Source organism: Rhagoletis zephyria, unplaced genomic scaffold, assembly GCF_001687245.7.
Source record: "Rhagoletis zephyria isolate East Lansing unplaced genomic scaffold, Rhagoletis_zephyria_1.1 Rzeph_scaffold_00770, whole genome shotgun sequence".
In the NCBI taxonomy this organism is placed as follows: domain Eukaryota; kingdom Metazoa; phylum Arthropoda; class Insecta; order Diptera; family Tephritidae; genus Rhagoletis; species Rhagoletis zephyria.
Window position 1 is genome coordinate 131490 of NW_016157854.1, and position 9642 is coordinate 141131.

Below are 9642 nucleotides of genomic sequence, written 5' to 3' on the forward strand. Positions count from 1 at the left end.
CCAAGAAGTACAATGCCAAAATTGGGGCGAAGGTTGGTGGAGGTGTGAGCTCCCGGATAAGTAAAGATTTTTCAGGTAAAATTGTAAACTCAAGGCCGTAGCCAGAAGCATGTGTCTTTACAAATTATAAGTTCATATGTATACAATTATGTACATACATATTCACAAATATGTACTATGTAGAACACATGTCCACACATAGCTGCATACATATGTATGTATTTCAAAGAAATTTTTTGTTTGCTACTACGAATCTTCGTTCTGCGTTGGCTAACAAATTGCCTGCCAATAACATCACAACCAGCAATAAATTTTATAGAAACCAATGTCAGTTCCGAGTAAAGCCACATACTCTTAAAGACATGCCTATGTATGTACATATGTGTATATAAATATAAAGTAAGCTAAGGTATTGAATAAGAGAAGCAACAGTTTCCCAACGCCTTTATTGCACACAAATATTTATACAGGCATATGTACATACATACCCTGTGCGGAAAATCTCTAGTTCTGAACTGGGGCGCTTCTAGTACATTTAGACCCAGTACTGGTTCACGATAAATCTCTTTTGCATGCAAGCAACTGGCGAATTTAACATGGCGATGTCCTAGGAAGTGTCAATTGCCCCCCGCTGCATCCCTTTTTCGATGGTTTCGAACTAGTCCTAAATTCTATAGTTCCGAACCAGTTCTAAAATCGACAGACGAAAGAAAAAAGTATCATGATTTTTCAATGTTTTCGGTTCTTCCGTGTGCGATTTTACATTATTTTCAAAGAAACGTTTTTTCAATTTGAAATTAAATTTGTTTGAATGATTGAAAGAAATGTACGTTTACATATGTACCTTGCTGTAGCTGACTTTGCAGAGGTGCTCGCTGTTATTGGTTACATTCCAGATGGCCCCAAGATGTTAATATGTTAACACAAAGCTTTTTTTTGTATTACCAAACTATGAAATAGCATCTGCGAAGCACAGAATAGAAGCGTATTTGAACGAAAAAGCCGCCGAACACATATCTATGTAAAGTAAACAAGCCCCCCGCTGCATCCCTTATTCGATAGTTCCGAAATAGTTCTAAATTCGACAAATAGGATCTAGTTCGTTCTGCATCCCTTTTTCTATAGTTCCGAACCATTTCTAAATTCGTCACTTTAGATATAGATTTGTAGTGNGGGGATCTAATTCCTATCGGACTAGTTGCTTTTTGGGGATAGAGACCTAGTACGGAACTAGAAATTTGATTCACTAGTCCGCGGTTTCCCTGCAGGGTATGTATCTTCATACGAATATACAAATATGAATGCTCTCTCCCTCTGGGAACATTGTATAGCCTGCCGTAACGCCTTGACACATTTTAGCGCGCATAAAAGCCTTATTACACCAAGAAATCTACATACACATGTCTGTATATCCATGCCAGCTTTTATTCATTATCCAATATGTATAAGTACATTGCATAAAATAAAGTTGATAAAAATAATGTACATTTTATCGATGTATGTATGTATGTATGTATGTATGTTCGTATATCGAGATGATGGGGCAGACAAATTGGAACGATGCTTAGCATTGAATGGCGACAGTTTGACAAAGCGAATCGGGGTGAATACTCATAGTGAATAGTTCTATATATGTACATATGAATGTAGGTTTGTATGTGTCAGGACGGTATGCATATATTTATGAACTTGCGTCGAGTGAAAGTGATTTAAAAAGGCGAGCAATTGCCGCTTATTTTTATGAAGAGAAATTCTGTTTCGTTTTTTATGGACAAAAATGTCTTTAAATGAGCTAAAATAACGAGTAATAGAGTGATTTCATTAATAAATAAGTAATGCAGAAAAATTTAGCATATGTATGTATGTATGTCTTCTCATTGAGTTCTCTGAAATGCTACATATTGAAACAGTGAAGAGAGCTTTTCCAGATAATTAAACAAAAAGGGCGTTGTTATTGTATGTACTTGAATATTAAATTACAATAATGGGAATTTCGTGCTAAATTTACACCATTTGCTTTCCAATGAAAAATTCTGCTAAATTTAACACAACAAGTAAAGTATTTGAATTCATAAAAACTTTGCGTAGATAAGCTCAGGGGTGGGCTCGAGCCATATTGCGGGTGGCGACAAGCTGACTCACTGCTAAAATTATTTGTATGTACCAATATGTACATATGTAAAGTGCACATATATACCTGAACATACATATATACCTACCTACAATTATGAATACAAACACGTACGTATGTATGTGTGCGCGGTAGGTGTTCCCTTCCACCGCATCACACTTATCAGATGAGTCAACTAATGGCGCAGCGCGCAATTTCCGACAGGCAGAGAGTAATCAAGTTAAAAAGAAAAAAGTTAGCAAAACTTGTTAGCCAAGAGCTTAACATTCTGCTGCAGAATATAAACAAGAAAAACCTAACAAAAGTGAGGCTAGACAAACGAACAGGTTAATCTAAAAATGCTTCTATAAATTGTGAGAAGTTGACATGGAATATTCGATGAATCACCGCAATTTCAAGGACAAATTCAAACGAAACTTTAAAATACAAAAGAAGTGAGACAAAAAGTCTTCCCTACTATGATTTTGAAAGAATAATAAACAAACAAACGAATGAGAACTTGCGCCTTAAAATTGCTTTTGAGTGAGCAGAAAAATAGAGATTGTGAGTCACTTTTAATGACCAATTCAAACACGTAGCGATGACGATAACGCCTCCGAAACAGATAGATAAATAGAAATATGTCGATAACGATAACAATTAGGGCTGCGATATCGATAACTATAATGATAAAATTTATTATTGTGCTTACCATCACAATAATGATAACGATTACTGGCGATAATGACAAAGGAAAATTGGGCGTTCGACTTTGAAGAAAAGGTAACGCTACCGGTAGCGCGATAAAAGCTGGAAATACATACATTACAATCATTCGCGTCATCGATATCGCCTAACTTTTTTCGTTTTCGTAAAGAACCCTAAAAACAGAATTTAAGCGTTTGTGGAAAAGAAAATTTGCGAGTCACACCAAACTCCAAATGAAAAAAATATAAAATATATAAATACCGATAAAACTAACGGTAACGTTTATGGTTTCTATAACAGTAATAAAAAGATACTGATTAAAATATCATAAACATTACTTAACGATAACAATTAAAGTTATGATAACGATAAAAATTATGGTTCCTATATCCACAATGGCCGCTGTGGTGTAGTGGTAAGCAGTGCGCGCTTTCACTCATCACCACGTGGGTTCAAGCCCTGGTCAAAGCAACATCGCAAAAAAATAGAAAAAGGTTTTTTCTTAACAGCGGTCGTCCCTCGGCAGGCAATGGCAAACCTCCGAGTGTATTTCTGCCATGAAAAATAGCTTCTCATAAAAATACAATCGCCGTTAGGAGTCGGCGTAAAACTGTAGGTCCCTCCGCTTTGTGTGACAACATCAAGGCGCACACAACAAGTCGGAGGAGAGGCTCGGCCAAACACTTACATATGTGTAAGGGCCAATCTATTATTATTATATCCGCAACGAAACGAAAAGTAAATCAAGGACGATAACAGTGAATATATCGATAACAATAACGCGATACGAACTGTAGTTGGAGCTGCGATCACTAATACATTATCGACATCGATTAAATTTTATTTTTAATATGTTTTAAATTATTTTATTATTAAATTAAATTATTTATTAGCATTTATGTATACATTTGTCTATATCTATCTCGATTCGTTTTGGCTGTTACAAACAACCATTATGTGAACAAAATTAATATACCCTTGTGCACAAGTGCGCTCGGGTATAAAAATTCATATCTTTAAAAAAACATTAATTTTGAAAATTTCAGAATATTTAACATAAGTTAGAGGTACTTGGGAAGAATTGAGCCAAAAATTTTTATAAGTTTTTGCTTTTACGATTTCTTAATTTTAAAAATTCTGTAATTTTTAGGATTATTAGCATTCTTTAAACTGGTATTATAGCTTTTGAGATATATAAATAAACTGAACTTGAAAAATCCGAGAAATTGTGAAATTTTGAACTTTCGACATTTTTTGCCTTTGGCAGAACTTCGATATATGAAGAGAGAATAGTTCTGACCAAAATTTATCCATATCTAAAAGGGTCGATTCAAACCATTGGCCGATTTGATGAGGATTGATCCATTTGTATGTCAAGCCTTATCCATTCTTACCAAAATATCGATATTTGGAGATATGAAAGGTTGAGCTAATTAGGCATAAAAGAGAGAATAATTTTGAAATAAAAAATGGTTTTTCATTCTCCTGTAAAATTTAGGCAACCACGCAAACGACGATATATAGATATATATTAACACGTGCCATTATGGCCGCCAACAGCAACAAATGCACTCATACAAAAAAATCACATCACTGCTCCACTTACAACCAACACCTTCGACACCCAACACACCTCAATTATTATTCCATTACCCACAAATCTATGCCTCATTTATAAACTGATATAGGTACATAAATATGTATTTATACATAAAGTACGTAATAAGCAAATAAAAGCAACCTATTTCCATTCTTCCTTTCCGATTCTTGGCTCAGCAGGCAAACCTTGCAAATTCAACTGGGAATAAATGTCTTAAACGGAATAATGTATTAAGTAAACGACAAAGTTTCCGCAGAGAAAGTCGCTACCATGCAGCGAGTATGTATGAGTGACAGAAGGTTGTATTTAAGTCAAATATGTACTTCTCTGTGCATACATACATACGTACATAGAAAGGATGTATTTCGTGTGCCAGATTTTCTTAGCAACAGCAGCTCGAGTGGGTGACGTTGCCTTTAGGACGGGTGGAGGGAGTGGATTTTAAGAAACCCAAAAGAAAGTTGGCATACATAGAGATACGCAAGAGGATGAGAACTCAAAGTGAAGCGGATATTCTTTTGCTATTTTGAATATAGTTAAGTAAGTTGTTGCGAGTGCTGTGAATAGAAATACATAAACTTTAATGCCCATCTAAGGATACACGCTGACACGCCTTCGTGAATAAGCGCCTATATAATGTATTTGCGTTTGTAGAGTTTGGGGAGTTTGGGGAGTTTAAACGCCTAAGTCATATATCAAATTGTGGGTGTTTAAGGCTATTAGGTTTGAGTGAAAAGTGGTTTAGGTGGGTGACAGCTGAATGTTTGAAAGATAAGAATCTTCGCTTAAGAGTGATTGAAAAGATATCACAGTCGAAAAATTTAAGGCGGAGTATTGATACTTTCACTATCTTGCTTTATGTGTTATGGAATTTGGTGCTATGAAATCGTTTAACGAATTAGATACTTTAATAAGAATGCAGACGCCGCCAAGCATCTTTATTATTTTGAACAAGTTAAAAACATTATTCTTTGTACCTATAATATCTGTTTTTTTATTTCACAAAATGATATGTACATTAAGATCTTAGTGAACTTTTAATCTTAAAAGTTCCCTTGACATTCTGAAAAATACTGAAAGGTTTCGGGCAAACACCGAAATGTTCCGAAGTATAATTCCTACAAAAATAAGCGGGAATCCCGAATAAATCCCGCAAAATAACGAAATAAATCACGAAAAGTTCCGAACAAATCCCGAAAAATTCTGAAATATACCAAAAAGTACTGAAAAATGTATATAATTCCGAAAACCCCTGGAGGATACAAAAATCCTTCCCGAATTTCTGGGAAAATAATAACCTAAAACACTCAAAACATCAAAAAATCACTAAGATCAAAAACCTGTCAAATAGCATTAATCGGCCGAAAACAGTTTCGAGAAGGCCTCGAAAAAAACTTAGCAAAACACGAACAATAAATCTTGATGTATCAATAGCCCTAAAAGGATCCTGAAAAAAGCGCCAAATGGTAACACCGACCTGCCCGTCCTATGTATACATATTTTCTTCTAGCGAATTAAACGAAAAATTAAAATCAATTAAAAATTCATTGAAATTCCCTACATTTGCATTACTAAGAACACTTTCCACGCCTTTTTGAAAAGTTTGTTAATATTTAGAACAAGCCTATGTAAACAAGTGCATGCTCCGCTAATGTAATGAGTAAATATATATAAGGAACACCGTCAGTACTATTCAATCAAAAACACACACAGTCGAAAATAAAACCACAAAAGTTTCACAAAGAAAATGTCGAAGGAAGCAAAATCAACGAAGCGACAATGAAAAATTCAACTTACGCGACTAGGGAAATGTCGAGAAAGTTGTGCCCGCACGAGAAGCTTGCGTACCCTTCTTGCTTCCGAGATCAATTGCAGCAGAAGTAAAAAGAAAAGAACAGAGAAATTAATAAAGTAAAAGTAAAGGCAAAGCGAAAGTTTTGTTTGAAATAAAACAAACTAAAATTCTAAAAAACAAAATGAATGCAAAAAGCAAAAATAATGAATGCAAAAGTTTTCGTTTGAGACGCGCATTAAAAAGGGAGACGACAAAATTGAGGGCGCGCAGCGATAGAGGCGAATGTGGGCTTTAGTGGGACGATTGCATGTGGGCTGGCATTAAACAGCAATGGATAGTTCTGGCGGAGAATTAAAGATGAAAAGGGAACTCGAGTTTATCGCACACTAAATATTTACTAAAAAAAACACACAACTGAAAAATTAGAAAAATTTACATTAATAGGGGAATGCCAATATTTTTTCGTAAACTAAAACAAGGAATGTTAAAGATATTTTTACAGTACTATCAATTCATATATGGTCGATTTTAAGAAAAATTTCGAGCTTTTGTGCTTGAAAAAAACCACTGTGCGAAAAGGACTGCGATTTTCATCCGAATATAAGTATATATTCAAACGTTTGTTTTTTTTCACAAAAAATATGCCATCTTTATTAGTTTTCTAAAGTCTGCAATAGCATTGGTTTTTCGATGACTTGGTTACAGAGAAAATCTAAACTTACAATCCGTACGGCTCAATGCTTCTGCCGGCCCCCAAACCACAGGCAGCGTTTTCTGTCACTTACGGCTTCTCACCACCCCATATTCGGAAATGTCGCCTGCCGAGTTTGAAATGTTCGTTATAACTGGAAAGCATTTTCTTCAAAATGGGTGCAAATGCAATCACGGAAGATTCCTTTCATAAACGGCAAATGGCAGAGCCTGTCTTTTCCAACGGGAAAAGGATAACCCTTTGGAATAATTTTTTTTTTTTAATTCTAATTGCCACTTCCTAATGTAGATGGTTAAAGCAGTGGCCAGACTAACAAAAATATATTAGGTTGGAATTTTCGGTTATGGGACGGTTTTTGACTGGTATTGAAATACGTACTATATCAAATAAAAATTTTAAAATTTGTGTTTATAAATTTATAAAATATTTAAACACTTTTTATCGATAGATGATAAAGTATTTTTCCAAGGCTATTTGAAAAAAAAAAAATCACTAAACCTAGGCATCGCCTTTTTTTAATTTTTTATCATTATTATGTCGTTGTCATGAGGAGACAAATTCAAATCAAAAATCTATGGCTCACCAATTTTTGGTTTTGGGCATATCTTCAGCATTTATAGTCGGATCTTAAAGTATAATAAAAGTTCGGTCAAAATAATTTTTTTTTTCTAAATGTTTTTGTTTGCTTGTGAGATAGTACGGTCTAATGTATTATGGGTAGGTATATATGTATGTATATAAGTGAGGTTTTACTAAGTATTTTATGTAAAACCTCATTAGAGAGCATGTTTTCTTTTTTGAGTTTTTGAATAAAAGCTTAAATTTCCTAACAATTTTGAGAATTAATCAGCTGCTTATAATTATTGTTTGTATAACAGCCACATAACCACGTCCACTGTACGTACATAAATTTAAAGTCAAATTTAACTGTAGTCGATAAATGAAAACTTCAATGGTATTTTTGCGCACTTAATCCACCCACTCACGCACGTGCAAGGCCTCCCACTTTCCTCTGCTTTGCCCTGGAATATACACACGTATATATCTATGTAAATGCTGCCCCCGACATGATACATCTATATATGTACATACATTTGGTACGCACTGTTGATGCGACAGCTTTGAATTGAATTCACAACTGATGCCAAAGCAACCACAGCAGCAACAAGAATACCAACAACTTACAACTCTGCAGTTGAACAATAAATGCGATGGGGCGCAGACAATTGGCATTTGAGAAGCGTTGGCAAAAGCCGAACGATTTCGAAATGAATCTACATATCTGCGAATGAATGTAGTAGTCAACAAACAGCTCAAATAACGGTAGAGGGCAACAGTGCCACAAATTTGCTTGTATTTTTGTGTGTATGTGTGTATATGAGTGCCATTGTATTTATAGCTGCTGCCACCAGAGCACAACAGCATGCAACACAGCCCCATTGCCAGTCATCCATTCAACCAACATACCGACCAACTCAGCTCAGCACAGCTCACAATCAGCGCAGTCAGCCCAAATATGTTTTTTGTGCTCAGCAAATAAGCGCTGCCAAGGTGACTGTCGTCAGTTGCCAGCCATCAGTCGGATACGAGTATTGTGACGTTAAATGTGGCGACAGCCGACAGCGCAGTCGGCTCCAACGAATGCTTCAATAGTTTTACGACAGCCAACCGAACGAGTCGAGTCAGTGCCCCACCTGGCCCACCACCGCACCGCCTCCGGCAGCACTCAGCCGCCGCCAACACAACAGCTGCAGCTGCAGCTGTCATTCACATTGTGCTGCTGCTGCTGCTGCTGTTGTTGTTATTGCTGCTGCTGCTTGCCACACGAAATGTTGGGGATTCCCTTACGTAATCTACAAAAGCTATGTACATGCATATGTATGTAACACTAACGTGTTTTTGTGTGCCATAAAAGCAAAACTAACGAAGCAAACGCGCGCCAAACAAACGAGAAACCCCACGAGAGCAGCATACAAAAAAGCAAAACGAGATGGAAATACAATGAAAAAATAAAATAAATAAACGTGTAGCAGCTAACAGCGAAAAAGTCGTTAAATTGATGGCAAATGAAAATATGTATGTATATGCGGCTATACTATATACACACCCGTACATACACATATACGTAAGTGCATGCAGTTTTAATGTAAATATGTAGATGAAAACCGACACAAGTACAACAAAAACAAAAATACTTTGGATGTAGGAAAATGTTGAAAAACAGGCACACACAAAGTTGGCTATAACAGTACCAACAAAGCGAGCAAAAACAATAATAAAAGCCTTTCTTGCTAACAAAACTTGTAATAGCACGAAAATAAATCACAAACACTCACATACATGCATGCATACATACGGACGCAAATGGATTTGTTCGTGGGTGTACATTTTATAGTAAAAGGTGCTCTGCTCTCCATTTTTTAATTTTTTTTTATTTATAAATAGCAGTAATGGAGTTTGGAATATACATACATATGTATGTACATACAAACATACATATACATACAGATAAAAATTAAATAGCTACAAGATGTTCTTTTGTACTCCTGCCATTAAATCGAGTTTTAATCTCTCGAGCTTATTTAAGTTGATTTTATTTCAAAGACTAACATAAAATTTATTTTTAGTACTGCCTCAAAGTAATCGCCTTTGTTGCCAAAAGTCACTTAATTTGGGTGGTTAGGTCAGTGGAATTAATTCGTCGCCGATAGAGCAGC